The sequence below is a fragment of the Diplotaxodon limnothrissa genome, linkage group LG7 (assembly GCF_057381915.1).
Source record: "Diplotaxodon limnothrissa isolate DT_005_m linkage group LG7, D_limnothrissa_male_GT1.1, whole genome shotgun sequence".
NCBI lineage: Eukaryota > Metazoa > Chordata > Actinopteri > Cichliformes > Cichlidae > Diplotaxodon > Diplotaxodon limnothrissa.
This window is the reverse complement of record NC_140602.1, coordinates 9,376,978-9,399,700: the sequence shown is the minus strand read 5'-3', so window position 1 is coordinate 9,399,700 and position 22,723 is coordinate 9,376,978. Positions and strand designations below refer to the sequence as shown.

At 41.2% G+C, this 22,723-nt stretch overlaps 1 protein-coding gene across 2 annotated transcripts in view; it reads left to right on the top strand.

Moving 5' to 3' along the window:
* mafb (MAF bZIP transcription factor b) overlaps positions 1-22,723 on the top strand; it is a 48,491-nt gene that overhangs the window by 10,415 nt on the left and 15,353 nt on the right. Inside the window, exon 3 of one of the 2 annotated variants that reach the window (XM_085359149.1) lies at positions 8,328-8,673. The exons of the other annotated variant lie outside the window; for it this stretch is intronic. The gene's annotated coding sequence lies outside the window, so the exon portion shown is untranslated. Of the gene's footprint in view, positions 1-8,327; positions 8,674-22,723 lie in introns of those variants that run through there. 2 annotated transcript variants of the gene reach the window in all.

Genomic DNA, 22,723 nt, shown 5'->3' with positions numbered 1-22,723 from the left:
GCAGGCAGGTCAGGTTTTTGTAGACATGGCAGAGGAGGAAGGACACGTGTGCACGCGGAAGCTTTAAGGTGCGAGTTTACGGTGAGGTAGTGAGCACATCTTTAAATGGACATATGGGGTGCATACGTAAAAACCCGAAAAGCTTTTGCAAAAGATGGTGGATATTACCAGTAAGGTTATAAAATAAGGTTGGCTGTTTATGAGAAAAATTAAATCGGTACATGGGCACAAAAAGTGATATGTTGTATCTCCTGATAACTATTCAATATTTTGCAGCACATATAGTAAAACCTGAAATCAAATCACCTTTTTCAGCTTCTCAGAAAACATTCTGGAGGAAATCTGTATTGAATTTTAAATTTAGATTAAGCACAACTTAATTTAAAGTTCAGGTGATTAACAGTGCAGTTCACTGTATGCCCCAACACTGAAGTGTCATTTATGAAACACTGAAGTTGTGTTGCACTCATTTGTCATCAGCAGCAAACGGGATTTTTTTTTTCCATCCACAGTTTGACACACTTCACTATCCTTCACTGCCTTGGATATATATAACTACTAGCTGCCTATAGTGAGACTCATTACAGTGTTAGAGTTTCGGTAGTGACACAGACGTCATCGCTCCATCCAGAAAATCCAAATGACAGTGAGGATATGAACAGGATGTATGCTCATTATTAGGCCTGGTCTGAAAAGAGAAGGGACCAAGTGGAACTGGGTCGGTGTTAGAAATAACAAAAAGACGAGAAATTTCACTCCGTGCAGTTGTAAAGACACACAAGACGAACACAGAATAGCCGTGTTTTAGATTCGGATTGTTTTTTCTAAAGCGTGTTTTTATTTCTAAGCCACAGATTAGATGCTACTTGATCAGGATAAAGTTTCACCCCCGAGCCAAACCTCTGAACATCAAGCCACTTTTCTTTTCAACTAACATTAATATATGAATTTTTTCTCCTTTGTTTCAGCTGTTTAAGCCTGATTTGTGTTGTTTTATTCAAACATAATTAGTTGTAAAGCTGTTACTGCTGCACGCATGTTTGTGTTTGAGCCTCAGAGCCACTGTTGTCCTCTGGTTGTTACTGTGTGTTCACAGCATGATTGAGAGTGGAACTTGCGATGAGCCGGAGGTTAGTGTGATATAATGTATTCCCCTGAATCACCGCAGCCAGCAGCCCAGGGCCTTCCTCTTGCCCGCAGCCTCCTTTTGCTTACACACACACCTTCCACACTCCCCTCGCATCACCGTCCTCTCCCTTTCTTCCCTGCGGTGACTACCCAGTGTTAGCTGCTTAGCACTGCACGCAGTGTCTAATTGAATTCCAACGCTTAGGCGTTAGCTCCTGATGCTATGTTAACACAGCACAATACTAACAATCCTCAGGACGTGTTCAACACTCTTCTTTTAATGAGAAAATTAGTGCTAAGCTCATTTTGGCAACACATGATTTATTCAAAGCTCCAAACTGTGTCTTCTGTATCCCCTAAAGGATCATTTTTATAGCCATCAGCAAATCAGCACTTCATATACACACATCGAGAACATGCAGAATATGTCTTGTGGATACGCCGCTGGTACACTTGTGTGTGCGTCTCCTCCTGCTTCTCATGCTTCCACTTGAGTGTATCCATTGTCGCTTATATAAATGTGTCTGCTGGTCTTTCTGCATCCATATTGCTGGCGATGCCGCCCATCCCCTCTCCCTGACACCTTCACTGTTATTCCCTGGCTCTCAAACATTAGCTCTGGGCTTTAATGGCACATATTTCCTGGGCCCGGCTGAAACGGGATGCATCTTCTCCTTGTTAGCTTGATAAATAACCAGGCTGCTGCGAAAGTGCTGAATTTTAGCTTTCAGCCTCTATTTTCTGCTGGATGACATTAATTTTAAGTGCTGAGAAGGAGCTAACTAATACAGACAAATAAATAAGGAGGTGGGAGGGAAGGTGCAGAGGTGCTGGAGTCAGTGCTGTCCCTCCCTTCCCCCCCTTTACCTGTTTACACACAGGCATTCATAGACGCAATATGCAAACCTGCAAAAATATACCATACACACAAATGGTGCAAAGTCAAGCAAGCGCACACACTCGGTTTCTCAATAGGCGCCTCTGTTGTTGCCCAAACTGTAAAATCAGCTTGTCCTGTTATAAGCACAGCTCCGGCAAAGTCAAATGTTTGACATATTGGAAGCAGATAGTTGGTCAGTCAATCAGTAAGGAAGATTGGCTTCATTCATCTCTATTTATTATTTGCATTTCTTATTTTCTCTTTCAGTGTTACTGATTTTTTTTGCAATATGGTGGGAAAGCTCCATCTGGAGCACAATGATCTGGATTAAACTGTATTTATGTGTATTCAGAGACAACAAAGCAGAATAATTAAGTAGTAATTTTTTTTAATTTTCTTTTTTAGAAAAGACCCCCAAAAATGGTTTCTAGCTTTAGTAGTTGGTACCGATGAGTTTTAAACTGTATCTTTTTATATCCCCTCTTGCTCTCTCAATTCCCATTATTAATGGATTGATCTGTACTGTTTGTTTTCATGATTGTTCTCTTGACATACAGCTATACACCTCAGTGTCAGTTGAACCTTTGTTAGCTATACCTGGTTTGCTCCTGAGAAGGTTAGAATAAAAGGTTAAAGATGAATCTAGTCATGTTTTACTTTTATCCTGATGCCTGTCCATTTTTTCTTCTTTTTTTTGCCGTCCTTTATTCTTTATAATTATTTTTAGCATTACATTTCCAGTTTTGCAATTTATGATGCAAAACTTCACTTTTGGAAAAACACACAACACAGGCATGGCATAAAGGTGTTTTACACCTGATTTATAAACAAAAAGCAAAGAGACATCAACCAAACACATGAGCCAGAAAAGCTTTAACGTGCAAAATTATTCGCATGTATTATATGTTTATCTTAAATGTTTTACTAGGAGGTTTTTTTCCCCCCCAAAATCGGTTTAAGCTGAGCACACACACACACACACATACACACATGCACACACCATGAAGTGGCTGTGGCTTAGACACCTCATACATTATTTTAACAATGTATAGTGCAGTGAATAAAAAGGTCAGTGGTTGGGAACTAGCTTCATGTAACAATAAGATGCATGGACAGAGCGCTGCAGACCCTTCAGTCAGCATCTTGCAGCTGAGCGCTGTGAGGATGACACACATGCAAACTGGAGTGACAGATTCAACTCTAGGCTGTGTGTGTGTGTGTGTGTGTGTGTGTGTGTGTTCACCTAGTGTTGATGGGTGGCCACAATGAAACACTTTAAAACAATAAAGATGTGTGGGCTGTCAATGCTGATTGCACAAATTTCCCTTTTGCCCTTTGTATCACTTTGATAAATGTCTTTTATTATGGCATTTTAAAGCAAAAGAGGAGCAAAGATTTAGGGTTTTTTTTAAATATATTTATTTATTTATTGTTAAGTGGTGCTTTTATTAGACCATTTCTATTTTTGTCACTATCAAAACACACTCTGTCCCTCTCTAGATGCAATGCAAGCAGTGCATGTTTCTGTTTGCAACGCAGGGCCTAATCTTAAGGGTGTATTTATCACATGCTGTCATGTTGTGGTCACATGACCACACGAACCACTGCCAGCAATTAAGGCTGATAAATCACTCATTTACAGCGAGCGAAGGAGGGACAGAGTTGGGTAAAGCGGAAACAAGAGAGTGATAAGAGAGAGGCAGAGGAATAATGGATCGCCTGTACCACTTCACAGAGATTTTCCTCTTTCATTTCTTTAACAGCATTGAATGTTTTTGTGTTCGGGCGTTGTATAAACTCTTGCCAGTGAGGCTCATTGACTCATACAGGCAGAGACAAAGAGGCAGATGGTAGTTTGTGGGGTTTACTGTAATTCTGACCTGACTGCACTGCTTTATTTATTTGTGTTCATGTGTGCAGCTGTGTGCATGCCTGCACGAGCAAATGCAATAGTGTCATGACAGAGAAAGAGATTCAGAGAGCACGAACGCAGAACTGTCAGTTCACCCATAGTTAAAACTTTGGCATGCTTTGATTTTTACATCTTTGTGACCTCACCTTATAGAAATTGTGCACATAAGCTCAAGCTTAGGTCTGTTCCTGGATGTGAATGTGCTCTAAGCTGCGTAGCATCTGTATAAGTTACATCAGAAAGTGTGTTTCAGCAGCAAGGGTCAGCGCTATGCTGACAGTCAGCCTGCGCACTCACTTGAAAAGGCTGATTAAAGATTCATGACAAAACAAAATAAAAGAAGAAACAGCCCTCTTTTAATGGGCTGAAGATAGGAGAGGAGAAGAAGAGAGGAGACAAGCTGTGGTTTCTCTGCCGACAGTCGGAGCTCTCATTCATTAAAGACAGCAATCGCTAATTGGCTAAAGTCTTTACAATGTGACCATTGAGAGTCAGTTGAGTCTGTCAGGTTTCCTGCTACAGAGTGAGTGTTGCAGCAGAAGATTAGGATTCAGCAGTTGCTGTGTGTGAGTGTGTGACTATGTTTTTGTTGTTTAAAGAGTTACAACTTTTTCAAATCAACTGCCTGTTTGTGTACTGTGCAGAAAGACCTCTATGGTATAGTGTGCGTTTGTGTGTATGTGTTAACGCTGCATTCAACAGAGGCAGGGAGGGCCCTGCTGTCTGTGGCTTTACCAGTAGAGTGATTCTGAAAGCTGGTTCCTGCGACAAAAGTAGCTCTTCTGGGGAGAAAAATAATCTGTGTACACATTAACTGTACCAGAATACAAAGTCAACACTGAGTGTGTGTTTGGGGGTGTGCGTGTGTTTGTACTTGTGCAGTAAGTAAAGTATTGCCAAAGACTGTGAAGCATACTAAAATCTTCCAAAGCAGAGGACAGATATGTGAGTCGCTTCATTCTCTTTGACTTGTTTTCTAGTTTTGGCAGAAATGCCTTTTAATATGTTTATATTACCGTGGTTTTATACCATAATGTTTGTGTGTGTGTGTGTGCGTGTGTGTGTGTGTGTGTGTGTGTGCGTGTGTGTGTGTGTGTGTGTGTGTGTGTGTGTGTGTGTGTGTGTGTGTGTGTGTGTGTGTTTTTTCAAATATATATTAATAAAATGACTGAACGTAGGCGGAAGGATTAGCATGTGCAGGGGATTTCTTGTGCTTTAAACACCAACATCCTCCACATTTCACATCATATACATATAAATCCACGCACGCGCACACACTCGAGCATACTCGTGTGACATAGGAAGAGTGCTGACCGCTTTCTCACTCTCTTCGTCTTCCTCATCTGCTCTGGTTCAAGGTTGAGACACATTTGAGTACAAAAAGGGGAGGAGACGCAAGGGAAGGAGGAGCCAACGGGCTAGAGAGGCACAAGCACGCTCACTTTTGGCACGTTTGAACATATTGTCCTACCTATATAAACCACCACCTCTCCACTGCCCTCTTTTTACATTCAAACGCTACTATGTGAAAGTGCTAGTGACCTCTTTGTCTTCTCAGAGGTTATTTACCTCTTATATACCTCCGTGTGAAGTCTTAGAGGCGCTTTATTCATAATTAGTGCGTAATAAAGAAATAAATGAATGTAAGGGAAGTTCAAACTTGCATCTCTGACCGTGTTTCCCTGATCCGGATAGGTGCAGCAGTGTATCCTATACTGTATATTTTATGTGGTTTTATCTCGAGTGAATTAAAGGGCTTGTAAAGAGTGGAACGTTATTAGCGTCAGACCACCTGGGGTGAACATCTGCAGTCTCAAACGGCAGACCCAACATACATCACTGTTCCTCCTCTCCATATTCACTGTCAAATATGTGCACGCACACACACACGCGCACACACACACGTGCGCACATGCACACAGCTCTCCTTTCAGATGACTCGTGTTTTGGTGACATACACATGCAGTTGCCCATTTCTGCAGCGATGCATGCTGTTTATTAAAGAACCTACACTGTCACAAGTTAAATGCATGTTCTGTGCCTCTCGTCAGCCAGAGGTCAAAGGTCAGCAAGTTCACGTCAGAGCCTAGCTCACAAATGGTCAAACTTTAGGTTCATTCGCGGAGCTCTGAAGCACTCTTCTGCGTTATTCTGCAGAGTGTTTGCATTAAACCTTTTTATTTGTTTATCTTATTTTTGTTGTGTTATTCCTACAGTAACTAATCTCCTTTGAATAATTAGATGTTCGTTTCATGTTCTATTAGGACTGTTTTTCTTCACGTCTCTGCTCGAACACTATATTTTCATCTTCAAAGTGAAAGCTAAAATAGGGCGATCATTGCAATTTAATTACTACAAATCCCTTTGTGAATTTGCTCTTGTGTTTGTTTACATGCATAGATTTGCCAGCTTCTGCACTTTTGTGCGCGTTTGTGTATGCTTCAGTGGATGCCTTTACGTTCCTGTGTCGTTCCGTATATGCCCCTTTATTTTTAGTGTGTGTGAGTGTGTGCAAATGAGGTCGCAGTGGGGTTTATTTAAATAGATATGATGGTGTTTTATTCCCAATCAGAGGAATCTCCTGTCGCATTTCAGTCTCTTCATAATAACCTCCAGCATTGCTCCACAACCCCCTGACACACATGCACATGTGCACATACACACACACACACACACACAGTATTGCAGATGCTGCAGTTTTTTCTCTCTCTGGGGTAAAAGGCTTTGATAAATGAAAATAAATACTTTTCTTCATATGAGTAACAGGAAGGGAAAGAAGCAAATAGCTGAAATGACAGGAGGCCTCTGACAGTTTGATGCCTCAGTACAAGCAAATATATGACAAAGAAACATTTTCCAGAAGTGTGTATGAGTGTGTGTGTGACACACTGTGTGAGTGTGATGCAGTTGAGCACTAAAACACAGGTGCACCCCTTAGTCACTGAAATAAAAGAGAAAGGGAAAGTGATTCAGGGATGTGGGCCGAGGAGAAGGGAGATTCAGCAACTGGCATGTAGGCTGACATGTTAATTGAGTAACAGTAAGAGGGGAAAACACAGCACAACACATGATTTAGAGGAAACCGGTTCTCCTCTTCAGTTTGTTTCTCTCACTGCAAGGTCATGTAGGAGCCTCCCGATTTCTCTCTCTCCACCTTTGTTTCCCTCTGCTCCTCCGGACCTCATTTCATTCAACACTCCCGAACCTCCGACAGCTCCATAACTATAACTCTCTCCTCGCCGTCTTCTCCTCCTCTCTTCTCTTCATCCACAGCTAAATGACTCTGTCAGAAATAAAGAACGCTTATCTTATCTACTGCCTCCACTCTGCTGTCTCTTTCCCTGCCAGTGTCACACACAAAAATAGGCACACACAAAGAAAAAAATAACATCGAATGGGCAAAAAATAAAACAGCCAAAAATTTTTAAATGCACTTTGAACAATTTTTAATATTTTATGAAGCATCTTAATTATTCCTCTGAGATGGAAGTTTCACTCTTGTTCAGCAGCATTCAGCTGGTTGCACTGACTCAGTTTTCACCCGCATGCCAGAAAGAAAGATTTACAGCCCACAGTGTGGCAGACAGGTAGATGGAGGCTTGACAGAGGACAGGTGTCCACTCATTCTGTTCTGCACAATGAGTGGAAACCCCACTCCAACACACACACACACACACACACACACACACACACACACACACACACACACACACACTCTTCCTCTTCTTCTTTTCCTGTCACTCCCTTCTTCTCTCTTCCCCGTGGTGTGGAGTAGAGAGAGGGATCTACAGCTATATGCAGCCTGTGGAGGGCTTACTGTCTGTTTTTGTCTTTGTGTGTGTGTGTGTGTGTGTGTGTGTGTGTGTGTGTGTGTGTGTGTGTGTGTGTGTGTGTGTGTGTGTGTGTGTGTGTGTGTGTGTGTGTGTGTGTGTGTGTGTGTGTAAGCCACCTACCAGCCACTCAGTAGGGGGCCACATAGGGCTGAGGATAGAAAGAAAGATGAGGGGGTGGGAAAGAGTGTGATAAGGATAAAACTCTCAGCAAGAACAAACACATGGTAACAAACAGAGAGAGAGAGAGACACACACACACACACACAGCTCAGCACGTGCTCCAGCAATCTGTTAGGTCTCCCTGAGCACTCCATCACTAATAGTCACGATACAGAGTGCAACATGGATTTTAATCAGCATGTATTGTGATGACTTTGCCTTTCTGTTGCCTAAAAATGCGCACACAGACACAAAGTTGGCCTACAAACAGTCTATAGTTCAGAGGGATCAAAGGTTATGAGTATGCATCGACTGGTGCGCACGTATGTCGAGGTTATGCATATGTTTATTGAACCTCGTCCAGTTCGGCCACCTTAGTCGAGTAAATTAGCTTCGTGTGCTCTATATTATTCAGGATCGTCCTTTGTTCGCTGTTCTGGGAGCTTGTGCAGCAAGAAAACGACAGAGGAAAGGAAAGAATGAAAGGGAACACGCTCGCACCAAACAAACAGCAGATAAGTCTGTATGCAAGGATGTGTGAGAGACGGAGAGATGAAAAGAGTGATAATTCCTCTGCTACCCTGAGGCCTCTTGCAGCCTCGCGGGCTCCCTATAGGTCCCCTGACACATGCCTGAGCAGAAAGCTGGGGCCCGCTAATTGGCCCCTGTGATAACACCAGAGACAAAGGTAAAGTGTGTGTGGAGACGTTTTCATATTACAGCAGTGCTGAAAGCTCACATTTTCTACAAGTAATACATTGTTGGTTTGTTATTCTGCTTTGAAGGGTGTTTGATTTGTAAGCTCTGAGTACATTTAAGATCTGCTAGCTTACTGAAGTCGGAAGGCACCGAACGACAATTAAAGCATATACACTAGTTCAAAGCGCAGCTCCAGCCTTTAAACGGCTTGTTTCTCTAATTGTTTCATTATCTCAGTATGCTTATTAAATGTGCGATAATTGTTAATTACCACATGAGGATTTGTAAAGGATTTGTCTTGAGTATCAAAACAAATTAATTAAACTGAACACATTTAAAACAACAGCAATGATAACAGCAGGTGCAGTGTTTGTGTGTCTGTGTGTGTCTGTGTTATTTTAGATGCTGCGCTTGTTTGTTTGAATCTCTGTTTAATTGAGATTCATAGGAGGAATTTAAATAAGATTCAAATGAGATTCATAGCTAAGTGTAGCAGCACAGGTAATATGCAGATTGGTTTAATGATGATTCAGTGTATCTTGCAGTCTAACGAGAGTTAGATTAGACCATTGGAAGACGTTGGCTGAAATCATTACTGTGGTTGGAGGGAAAAGCAGTGGAAGAAAAGGAACTGTTGTTAAAAGGCATTTAAATGTAAATGGAATTAAAGTAGTCTGAAAGGCAGATTTCTCAAAGATATTCTGTAATGTGATTTAGGGAAATCCATGCTTAAATACAGCGTGTGTCAGAAAGCAACAAAAAAGCAGTTTATATCTAAATGCCTTTAAAAACAAAAAGCAGTTTCAAAATGAATACAGTCTGTAAAAGAAAAAATAAGACTTGGATCATGTAAAATTTCAGGCTGTGAAGCTGTGCATGGTTTTTGTTTTGTTTTGTCTAAATTGTTGTCAGGGATAAATTCCTCTGGTTGTTTATCTGACAGCAAAGACACTGAAGGCTACTGTACATCTGATTTCATACACTTACCAGTTTAATCTGTGTAACATCCAGATGCTCACGACAGCTGGGACATTATAACTAAATAAAACGTGGCTCCTGAGCTTGCACATACAGGCATGCACACACGTCAACACTTATTCCTCGGTTGCCTTCCAGACATGCGCAACGAGTTGTTTCTTTTCCCTTCTCCTGCTGTACATACGCCTGGACAGATGTGCACTGCTGGATACTTTATATTTATCTATAGTGGGCTCACCATAATTAAATTGATGGGAAAAGGCGTTACTAGTGTGTGTGTGTGTGTGTGTGTGTGTGTGTGTGTGTGTGTGTGTAAAGGAATATATCTGACTCTGTGATCGGCACAAATACTCATAATTCTCTTCTATGGGATGTAATCAAATGCATTCACTATTATATATACGTAATCTTGAACTTTAATATAACAAATATCAAATGTATTGTATTAATTACTAAATAATATTCATGATATTACACTGAGACAGTGTGACACTTGTGTGACCATTTTCACAAAGTAAACAGTATAATAACAAAAAAATATATAGATATTGACACCATTTGCTTATCTAAGTGTTCATTCTGGTTCATCTTGCTTGCTTAACCACAGATTTTAAATAGGAGGCTAATGCAAAAGAAGTAAGCACTTAGATGCTGAAGGACTAAATAAGGAAACAAGTATTCTGAGGGACTGGTTAAGGCACAGCAGTAGGCATGAGACTCTCTCTGCTGTACAACTGCAGTATTGATATATGCTGCAGAGCCTGAGCTTACCGTCCCACTTTATTTCAATTAGCTCACAGGAAGCAGGAAATAACCTGCAAATCAATTGTCATTTCTATGGGACTGGGGCTGGAGGCTGAGATTCACTTTGTCCACCAATAAAAGATGATGTAGCCGTGAAGAAGATTAAAGGGAATTTCCTCTTCACATACCCTCACGCCGTTGTACAGTATATCATTAGCGTGTGATGTGTAGTGCTTCAAGGTTGTTATGGTTTTTCTCTGAAGTGCGGAAATTATTTTTCATGGTACAGATTCTCTAAAATAGCCTGGCCTCCTCAAATAGTAAGTGATCTTTTACATAACCCAGAGTGCTACTCTACAGCCAAAACATGTTGCAAGTCAAAATGCAAATGTTGCTCGATTGCACTTTGGTCTTTTGAGCATCGTTAAGAAGATGTTTCAACACAGGACTTCTCCGGGGCCTGGGGGCCCAATTTAAAGAATGTATATAATAACCAGTGTTGGGCAAGTTATTTTGAAAAAGTTTTTTTACTGTAACAACCACAAACACATTTAATGAATCATATTTCATAACTTTAAATGCAAATATAAATTGCCAAATCATATGCACAAGTTTTGCAAACAAAGTTATTTGCAGCCACCTTTTACCCTTTTTTAAGTAACCATTTCAAACTATTTACAGAACAACCAGCTGTTCTGCATTCAATAAGATGCCACACAAATTATTTGTGCCACTCCAAAAAAATAATTTCTGACCACTATAAAGGAGAACATCACAGCCTGATACCTGCAGGTCGATCACTGCAGCAGGTGTATCACTCCTTTTTCTACCTGGAGACAGCAGTCGCCTCATTGTTCTGACACACAACACAAAACTATCCACAACACTACACACTAACTACACAAGACAACACATTAACTACACACTCCAAACACGCTAAACGTCACAAATCTCTCACATCTCAAAACTCGCTCTCTTTTTTTTCTGCTCTCTCTCTCTCGCCATCACTCCTAAAACTTCCCCCTCTTTCTAAACAACCAAATGTCATGTTGCCATATCATTGTTTTGATTGATCGACATGGTACATTTTTCCACCAACATGACAGGGCTGGGGGTTTTTTGCTCATAAGCAGAGAGTGCTTGCTAGCACTGTCCTTAGACAGTAAACGTGACAAAAGTATTCAGGAAAAACATGCATATATTGTTTATCATGACTCTGGTTTTACGTGGCCTATCAACACAATTTAAAAACTGGTTTATATCACCTTGTTGCTTTGTCATCTTGAAGTGGTCATGTGATTGGCTTACCACGACTACTTTATTCTTCCTCAGTCAAACAGCAGCACTCATGTGATTGTTTTGCCCCTGTGCTCGAAAGTGATCGTCGGGCAGAAAGTGATTGCCGCACACGGGAGCGCGCGCAGCTGCTTAAAGCTGTAGCGCCCAGATTACTTACAGCTACTTCCGTGCAACTGATATGAACGCAGCTTCAACCGTCTGTTTGTTGAAAAATAGTAACGCGACCACACAGCATTTTCTTGTTAGTAACGGTAACGGCGTTGTAACGATTGGAATAGTAATTAGTTAGATTAGTCGTTACTGAAAAAAGTAACGCCATTTGTAACGCTGTTATTCCCATCACTGATAATAACAATATGAAAGATTAAAGTGCTACTTTCAGTGCAACTCTTATTTTTACACTGCTCAGTGGAAGCTCTGACCACTTGCCTTCTTGTTTTTAAATTCACCGTAGACTTCAAACTTGCAGATGAAACCTCTCCTTTCTTGTCAAGGATTACCGCTGGTTGGAGTTGGGTTTCTATCTATGATCCGAGACCAAAAAGCAGAGTTTAGTGAAGAGTTTTATAGTGCCAAGCCCGAAGCCAGCTCATAAGGTGAGGAGTGTTGTGTTTTTTTAAGCAGTCACTGTGTTGTACATTGTGTATTTATCTATCTGACTGTCAACTTGCAGTTAGAACCTTAGAATATTTGCACACCCCATAGGAGCTCCACCACTTATGGGGGTTATGCAAGTCTGTGGGTCATTCTCAGAGATGGGCAGTAATGTAATCCAATTACTTTTTTCAAGTAACAAGTAAAGTAAGAGATTACTATTGCAAAAAAGGTAATTAGATTACTGTTACTTTCCCAGCACTCTGCGTTACTGCGTTACTAAAACCGTGATTTTTTTGATGATGTCTCATGACAGTGACGTAAGCAAGTGCAACGTTGGTGACAACAGCTGTGTGCAGATCAACAATGGATAATATATCGAGTGCGGGAGAGAGTATGAGCGTGCAGCGTTTAAAGCGTGGAAGTACTGACCTTATTTTAAGTTTGATTCCATAAAAAGTGACAAAAACATTAGCATCCGTTGTGCTTTGGAAGAAAACTTCTTTTTACAGTGAAAAAAAACCCCTAAACTTCCAAGCAAGCGCCGAGTGCGCTACGACGTAATGGGAAATTCACAGAGAAACTCGCGGATTCTTCACCTGCACCAGGGTAAACCTCCGCCTAGCCTACTCCTGCTTTACTGGTGAAAATAGAGCAAAAGGACCACTGAGTCTTTGACTTTATTTATTTTCTGCTGTGTTTTACTTGCATCTATTTGAAAGAGTGAGTGTAAACACAAAAAAAATTATTTTATGTGCTGGAATGTGCAGAAAATAGGTTTAAATATTAAACAAATTTCTTCCGGTCAGAGAATGTTGCATATAATTAAATTTTTGCTTGATGCATAAAGTTAAAAGATTAAAACTGATAAAACAAGTTTTAAAAAGAGACTTTTCCATTTGATTACATTTTGTATGATGGATTATGTAGAAAAAGTAGAATTGGGTTGTAAATAATGTTTTTAAAAAGTAACTAAGTAACTAATTACTACTGAAAATAAGTAATCAGTAAAGTAACAGGATTACCTTTCGGGAAGTAATCAGTAATTAGTTACTGATTACTTTTTTCAAGTAACTTGACCAACACTGCCCATTCTTGAAAGCGCAGCTGGAAGAGATCCAGCGCTGACCAGTGAGAGAACCTTGAAGGTGGAATTTAAAGTGGATGTGATTCGGTTTTTTGTTAATAGGCAGAGTTTTGAAACTTTATGATTGCACCTCTTCCCAGTGAGAAATGGCAAAGGGTTGAAAGTTGTTTTTTTCAACATGGGGTATTCAGTAGAAATACACCACTAACATTTCATCCCAGTAGCTTTCTCATTCATAAAAACATTTTTGTTTTTATGATATAAAGACAATCTATCTTTGTGATGGATAGTAGCGCTTACATTAAATCAGACTTGGAATCACACCACCAAATGAATGATGAATGCTGACGTGTGCTTTTAATGACCAAGCACAAAACTGTGCAGTGACAGAAAGCGGAGGAGCAGGAAACTGAATATGCTCCGTGAAACACACTGGAAAGCTTTTAGCGACGGAGGTGGGGAAAGGGAGGTCAGTATGGATTTGCAGCTGAGCAAGATATAGAAGGTTATATGGTGTATGATCATATCAGAAAACACAGTTATGTATGCACCCCACTTTACACCGTGTCACACACACAAACCAGAAAACACTGGGACGCACCACCGAGTGATTTGTTTCTGTTGTTGGTGCAGTGGACTGAAGCTATGGAGGTAGTAACTGTTTGATGGTAGGCTTTATGGAGACACTATATAATGCCTGTGACAGTTTATTCAGTGCATGTCAGGATGCGGGGATTTGTGACACTACAATGGTTGGAACACTCCTGCAGCCTTATGCACTTATGCACCCTCCATTCACAGCTCCAGTGGGAAAAATGAGGGAAGGATATGTGAATCTGTTTGCATGTTAAATGCTGTAGAACCGTGCGCTGTGCGACGCTGAAACAAGGCTGTATTTCTAAAATAAAACAAGCACTAAAGTCAGATGCTGTGGAAAATGACAGAAATATCTCTTATTTCATTTAAGTTTCTGATTTGAATGGAACATAATATCCATCCCTCTGACACACTCGAGTAGACATAAATGTCTGAAACAGTTTAAAGAGAGATTTTTTTCCTCTGCTTTTCAGCTCCGGTGGCAGGCGATTGCAAACCAGACAAGATCGTTAGACGGTACATTTTCTTTAGAGGAAAAAAAAACATCTCCCTTTTTTTTCTTTTTTTTTTTGCACTAACTTTTTGTCCAGCTAGTTATTCCCAAAGGTCCATTAGCAGAGTTCTCATTGGTTCTACTCTTGGCTGGATGCTATTAGCCCTGTGATTGGGTATTGAATTAGCCTGCTGATTTTGTATTGAAGGAGTGAAGACTGATGAGAGGATTTGGCTAAGCTTTCTTTTCTAAACCTCATTACTCACACTCAAAGAGAGCAGAACTGGAAGACACACACAGAGACACACACACCACTCACAAAGACATGTACACACAGAGGTTTCTTTCCTACTTAAATTCACGCTTTTCTATCGAAGCTTTAACAGTTTAAACCACGGCCTGCTCTCTGTTGCCTCCAGGTAGAGGAGGATTTCTTTTTTTCAAAAATACACCTGCATTGCTTTCTAAACTCACCTTTCACATCTGCTGTAGATAAAACAGAGTCAAAACCACCAAACTAATGTGTCGTGCATGTATGAGCAAGTGCTGCAGAGGCTCGAGACACTGGGAGACAACCTGTCAGCACTGAAAAGAAAGCCTTCAACGGCCCAAGAGAGTGCTGCATGCAATTGGAGGCTGCTAAGGAGAGCGATGTGTGAAAGACTTTGTGCTGATTTATGCTGTGTTTCATCCCACAATAAAGATTATGGATGATGATATTGATTTAGCCGGGGCTATGGCCATGACTGGACTCGGGCTCTCAGGTTGGAAAGAAGAGAGAATTTAGCTCATTAACATTCTCAGACATAGTGAGGAAGCCTTCTGTCGGTGATTGTGTGCAGATGAATGTCTGTGTCTGTGTGTGTGCACGAGACTTAGATCATCCTCTGTATTAGCGGCACGACTCTTCCCTCCTTTAGTGTTTGTGAAAGTGATGAACCCCATCCTGTCCTCCTCTTTCCTGAGCCCGAGAGTGAGCAGCAGGCGTTCCCAGTAGCACGGCGCAGCAAACCAGGAGGGAGGGATGAAGTTATTGACTCCACTTTGATTTAACCTCTCCTGCCTGATCCTCAGAAGCTCGCAGACACATGCAGATTTGGGAATTCTCAGAATACCAGCTGCCTTCTAAGAGATGAGCATGTTAAAGATGCCATTCAGAATATACTACTGGCTTCAGATCCTTTTTATTTTGATGAAAGTGGCTATACCACAGTGTAGAAATCAAGACACTGCTTTGAAAAATTTACAAGTATACACGTTTGTAGCTAATAATCAAAAGTGGCAATGCTTTATTGTGCAAATTCTTTTAATTTATAACATTTTACTTTGTTGACAAATGCATAAATAAATGTTTATATTTACTTACAATTACATTATGTTTACTTAGTCATTCAGAAAGTGTTTAGGATGTCACCATTTCAGAAGTTATATTATTTATAGCGATGGGGAAGTCACCTCAAATATAGACTCAGTTACCTGTTTTATTGCTTTGCAGTGAAACAAAATCCTTGAAATATCTGTTTCATTACTTTTGTTAGGTTGATGTTTAACAACTCCAAAGCCTCTGTTGTTATGTTGTAAAAATAGAAAACACTATATTACAGTACATCCAGGTCAGGGTAGCGACAAGCAGGGGTTAAAATGGGCCAGAATGGGCACCTCCAGTTAATGAGCAATTAAATAAGGAACACGCTCCATTCTCTCTCTTTTTAAGCAATTATTTTTCCCATGCTGCACTGCTACAGCTGATCTCATCTGCCAAATCCCATTTTAAACCCCTGGAAATAGGCTAATACAGACTGGTTTCAAGTTGAAGGAAAACCAACACAAAGTGGACACTGTCAAACAGCCAGTGCAGCAAGTCTGTACTGCAGGGATGAAAACCTTCCAGAAGGCATTCGCTCATTTGCTGTGGTAGTAGAAAAGCCATAAAGTTTTTTGTTGAAAAACGTGCTGGGGGACTAGAGAAGCAGAAAGTAACTGAAGCAAGTGCTCTTGAGCAAATTAGCTTGTACAAGTCTGGTGTAAACGTGTTTCGTAACTTGCACATATATACTGTACACTATGCTTGTAAGTATGTATGTTTCTCTGCACGTGTTGGCTCGGCTAAATGCTTCTGCACAGTGCTTAAATATCCGCAATTTGAGACCATTTCAGACTGAAACAACAGCTAATAATTAGGAGTAATATCACTGAGTGCTGCTATGCTGAACACTGTTAGAGTTGTTGAACAGGACAATGGCGCCAAAGTGCACTTCTCTTTAATTAATTACCCGCTTTTGTTTCTGGAGGCAATACACAAACACACACACATGCACACACATGCACAGACACTCAGAAAGAGGCAAGAGTTTGGTTTTTAGAGGAAAAAGGAGGAAACGAGGGAGAGAGGAAGAGGGTAATATCAGCAGGCTATCTATCCTCTCTTCCACTGTGCATCCCAATCCTCTTTGGAAATAACAAATGCATAAAGGAGCCACAACACAAATATATCTGCCTGGCTCAGATAGATAGTGCTATGCTAGAGTTTAATACCCTTATGTAAACCAGTAACAATCAAGCCCTAACACACACCCCCACATCACCACTAAGGGGACAATAAGGAACACGCTCCATTCTCTCTCTCCAGATATGAACAGTGAGGAGTGATTGTGTGTTTGTGTGTAAGAAAGAGAGAGAGAGCGAGAGACCAAGCTGGGTTTTTTTTTCCTTCAGCAGATAGTGAACAATGCCGTAGCCCAGATTGGTTGGCTCCCCGATGCTTCTTGTGGTGGTTGTTGTTTCAGAAGCAGAGTGATATACGCCCTGACCTCAGAGACCACAGCACGTCTGAAACTCTATTTCATTCATCCCTCACCATCCACTCTTTTGATATCTCACTTTATCCCTCTGTGCCAATTTGTTTTTATACTTTGCCTCCTCTCTCATCCTCCTGCTTCTCCCTCTCTCTTTTTTTTTTCCTCCTCGCTAAAACTGACAATTCAGTAGACAAAGAGAGGAGTGACGCTAAAACCGAGGAGCCCATTTGTCTAAAAATGTTGCACTGACAAGCAATCTAAACCAAGGAAAATACTTGAGGACTTACACATTTATCAAATTAATTTGTGTAAAATATACTGCACCTATGGCAGGTTTACTTACTTTGGGATGTTCGTGGAGGGGAAAAAAAAGTGATCTGACAACTGTAATATATCTTGACTTCCTAAATAAAATATGAGACAATTTTGCATCATTTCCTGACAACTCACATGCACATTTTGACCAAGAGGGAGAAAAACAACACAGTGTCTCTAGAGGTGGATCAATATGATTAGTATGCCACGCATGTATGTGTGAGTCTAAGTGTGTGAGTGGGGGGTGGTATAGACAGGACTTACAATAGCAAAGGTTAATATCATATATCAACTGCCATCTGCATACAGCTCCGAGGGAGAAAAACACTCTTTGTCTCTCTGCTTGTAGGGTTGATCACTCTAGGATTATTGCCGGTTGACATTTCACACTTGAAAAATTTGGACAGTTTCTTGTAGGGCTGTGGAGAGGGCAGCCATCGCAGTTCTGCAGTTTAATGCCACGTATTGTCCAAGAAAAAGTCATTGTTAACTCATTTGTTAACACTGTTCCTAACAACCATTTTTGGCAGACTAAGAGCTAAAGGAAACTACTTTTCTTGTATTGCATTATCAAAACTTTGCAGAGGCTTTCTAATGCTTGCAGCCTCTGCATACAATCAAAGCATTTTCTACAGTTTCTGTCAAACAATAACAAGTTGCAGTGCGCAACTGGCCGTGGTCTCAAAGATGTAAAGAATCTCTCTTTTCACTGCAAGCTCAGCGAGACATGAGCAACATCTGTAAGCCAAGCACACGCCGAAAGTGAAACCCAATGCAGACGCAGACAGACAGAGAAGTCTGGATCGCATATATGTGTGTGCGCGCATTGCCGTTAATGTGTCTGCATGTGTGAAAGCATGCCTTGAAGTTTTCCCTGATCGTCAGCCTTAATGCTGCACTCCCTTGCCATATAGGACCCTGCTAGGAAACCATCAAATATTTATACAACATTATCCACGATCCTATAGGCTGTAAGTACAGCAAACACTCTGGAGTAGCATTACATATGTTCGGTATTCAAGCTCCGGCCTTGGTTTGGAGCCGTTACAGATTCACTTTGGCTTTCATCCACCACCAGGTTTTCTTCGGGGACCCTTGGCTGGTTATGCTGAGGACCCACTGGGTAAATTACACAGTGACAGTCACAAATACAGTTTATAGCTCTCACTGCTGGATTTGTGACAGCTTTTTTTTCTTTTTTGATCTAGTGATTCAAAAACAGGATGGCTGAGAAATAAAGAGGGACAAAGCGAGAGCGTATTAATTCTACATCCCAGACGCTGAATGGCTGCTGCTATTCTGAAGGTTGTTTTATGGAGCAGAAACAGCCACATCTTTGTGTTGTTTTCTCCTTGATTGATTGCAGTGGCCCGAGGCTCCTCGGAGCACGCTGGATTTTGTCTGAGTATTTACTAGAATGTTGGGAGGATAAAAATCACAACCCTAGACATCACACTACAGAGGCAGAGTGGCAAATACAAACAGAGAGGCAGAGGAAGCCCACACAGACAGATAAAGGGGAGCGCAGGAGAAAAGATGCAACATACGGCGCACTTGCAGCACGTGTCGCTGCAAGCATCCTGCTTCTGTTCTGCGATTAAAGAAATTTAGAGCACTTTTCTTTAAACCATTAGTTCAGAAAGCTATTACCGGTAAATATATCCGTCTTCAAATAATATATGAATCATGCTTTCCTGAAATTGAACCATTTGCAAATAAATTAGATTTAAAGGCCTCGTTGTTCACAGCAAGTATCTATAGCTGGAGAATTACAACCTATGACTTTATCAGGTGGTGGAGCATTTTGATCCGTGGCCCCGCCAGAAGCATCAGTGGGCCAGTTGCTGTACTGTAAGTTACCCCGTTGTGTTATTAGTGCGTTTGCGAAATAGTGAATTCGTAGAACTCCAGAGGTCAAAAGGTGATGCCGAATGCCAGCCACAACAGCAATGAGGGGGGCCGTCTGATTTCAGTCAACGATCTGTGCTGATTGTTGAGTCTAAATGAAAGGACAGTTATTTCAGCAACACAAAAGAACCATAAATGTCAGCAGAAGCATAAAAGAAACCTTATATTTGTGACTAACAAACCACAGCTTACCTTTCATCATCTTCTTTGATCTTTTTCCCATTTACCAGGTCAACAGTGTTTGTTATCTTCAAGTTCTTCTATGCAGATAAAAAAAATGCTGTGACAGTCACAGTGCTTTCAAATAGGTGCATCTAGAAGACACTGGGAGAATATATGTGACAAACATGCATTATAAAATATAAATAGAAGATGGAAAAGATGTTTATTTTAACCAGGACAACTGTACTTACTTTCAAATATAAGAAATGTAGGATTATTCCATCCATATTCACTCAGATTGACTCATCATTGACACTCATTATAAACATCTTCTGGAAATTTCATGTTTTATGTTTCGTGACAATTACAGACATGCAAAATTCTCCACGACAGCTCAGGCTGATACGCCAACACTTATTCTACATCCAGTTGGTTTCTGTGTGCATATACAGTAGGTGATGAAAGAGGGAGGTGGCCTGTTGGAGCTAAACTGGCACTCAGTGTGCAGGCTGTGATATGCTGTGGACAGGACAGCCCTTGGCTCTGTCTGTCAGCGGGTGAAGCCCCTGTGTGCAGCAGGGTGGATGAAGCTCTTTAGGGTTCCCCGCTGTTGGAGGCCTGTCATGATGACAGAGACAGGCTGACACAGAGGGGCAGAGAGAGGCTGCAGCCCTCCAGTTTTCTCTTTTTATACCCATCCATTCATGTTTCTCTGGTCTTCTCGTGCAGCGTCCAACAGTCTCTCGCCTTCCCCGCTTTGTCTCGGAAGCTGCGATGGAAACAAACTGTGGGTGTTGTGAAATTAGTAATGTTTGTTTTTCATTACTTCCTGCTCTAACTGATGTGGTTATACTAAAAAACTTATTTCATGCCGTCTCCGTTCGTATCGTACTCATCCTACGCTTAATTCAAATCAAAGTGATCTGTAACTAGTTCTGTTTCATTTTTTTGTTCCACGTTATGAAACGTTTTGTGAAACTAAGTGTTGCACTTTTATAAAAGACAGAAAAAAAATTCTGAAAATCTTAGAAAAGTGCACAAAGAAACTGCGCGTAAAGTGTGTCAGCCCCAGATGCTATACTGGCGTCAGCATTAAATGCATGTGCGTGAGTTTGTGTGTGTTTCCATTGTATGTCAAGCAGTGTGATTTACTGTGGGAGGGGAGCTGATTGCGTAATCTTACAAACATCAAAATGGTGCTGCTCAGATGAGGATCTGCCCACACTGCAGATTACTGCTCAGATTAACACAGGATGAACACTGGGAGGGTGTCAGAGGAAACAACCCCAATTTCTACATCTCAGTGTTTCCTCAGTGTCTCAATGTGTCATTGAAAATTTATTCTGAAATGTGTCAATATGTTTTGTGCGCTACTATAGCTGTTTGTGTGTGTGTGTGTGTATGTGCACGTGTGTTTGTATCGCTGCTCCTGTCTGTCTGTGGTGTGAGGGAACACACACACACGCTCACACACCTCCTCCTATAGCCTGAGGGGTCTAGCAGCTTATTATGAGTCCTTAGTGGGAGAGTGAAGAGAGAACAAGAGGCCGACTACACTTAAGTGGCAGCACAGAGCACAGACAGGGAGATTTACTTCTCTTATTCCAGCACACAAAGATTTAAAGGAGCTCAGTATGTGATTAAGAGAAACTACTTCTATAATACAAAAATGCTTGAATGTCTGCTGGCGAATGTAATGATTAAGAGTGTGTGTGTGTGTGTGTGTGTGTGTGTGTGTGTGTGTGTGTGTGTGTGTGGTAACATTTCCTCCAAGAGGCTGAATATTAGTGGGAATCTGCAAACAGCTGCATTTGTGGCTGCTGTGATTGTTTCCATTTGATGAATGCCAAATTTCTCTCTGCTCGTGTCTTTTTTCCGGTCTGGCCCCTGTCTGCTGTCTTTTCTCCCCATCCCCATTCTGTCAGCAGCCACGCTGAGAGTGTGTGTATATGTGTGTGTGTGTGTGTGTGTGTGTGTGTGTGTGTGTGTGTGTGTGTGTGTGTGTCCATTCCCACTCTGTCAGGTTTATTTCTGTTATGTTTCTTAATTAGCTAATAAAGGTCATGGCATCTCTCAGTCGGGGGGGCCGGCGCATGCAAATGAGCCAGAAGGTCAGATGGATTAGTGACCGCCTCACACCGGCCAAATATAGACACAACCGTGCTGCCATACAAATACCTGCAGCTATTAAAGCATCGTGCCTGTACCAACACGGTCCCAGACACACATACTGATATAAATCTGACTGGTTTACTCAACTGTGTTTATAAGTAGACAGCGTTAGTGCGGATGTAGTCTTGGCAACTGTAAGTGTTTGGGGGTTTATTTTGTTTGTTTTTTTCTAGGTCACTGTGTTTCACCAGAAAAACAGTGATCCTTAAACAAACTATTTAGATATTTATTTAGCAATGACACCATGTGGCAGTGCAGCTTGGAACAGGCATCAAGAAGTGCAAGAAGTCTTCTGCAAAGTTTGTTTGTAATACTGAACATTTCTAACATTACATGTCACAATCAGCATCCCTTACTATGTCACATTAATGCTAAATGTGCATTGTATCATAGGAATTCTTATAGTCGCGGTTTATAACGTTTGCGTAAAACTGGATCTTTGCTGCTTCTATTTGCCCAGCAGTCAGGTGGTTCTTTAACCATGGCACAAGTTTTCCCAGCTAAACTATTTGAACATTTTTGCACTGGAAGATACAAACTATTATTTTTCTAGCCCATTTGACCGGAAACAGGTTTTGTTCCACAATTTAAAAAAAAAACTTAGTGGTATTTTTAGTTATAATAATGGATTGGATTTATATAGCGCTTTTCAAGGCACCCAAAGCGCTTTACAATACCACTATTCATTCACACACTGGTGGAGGCAGCTACAGTTGTAGCCACAGCTGCCCTGGGTCAGACTGACAGAAGTGAGGCTGCCATATCGCGCCATCGGCCCCTCTGGCCAACACCAGTAGGGTAAAGTGTCTTGCCCAAGGACACAACGACCAGGACAGAGAGCCCAGGGATCGAACCGGCGACCTTCCGGTTACAGATGCGATTCCCAACCCCCTGAGCCACGGTCACCCAGTTATATACATAAATGCTTAAATGCTTTCATTTGTGTGTGTGTGTGTATGTGTGTG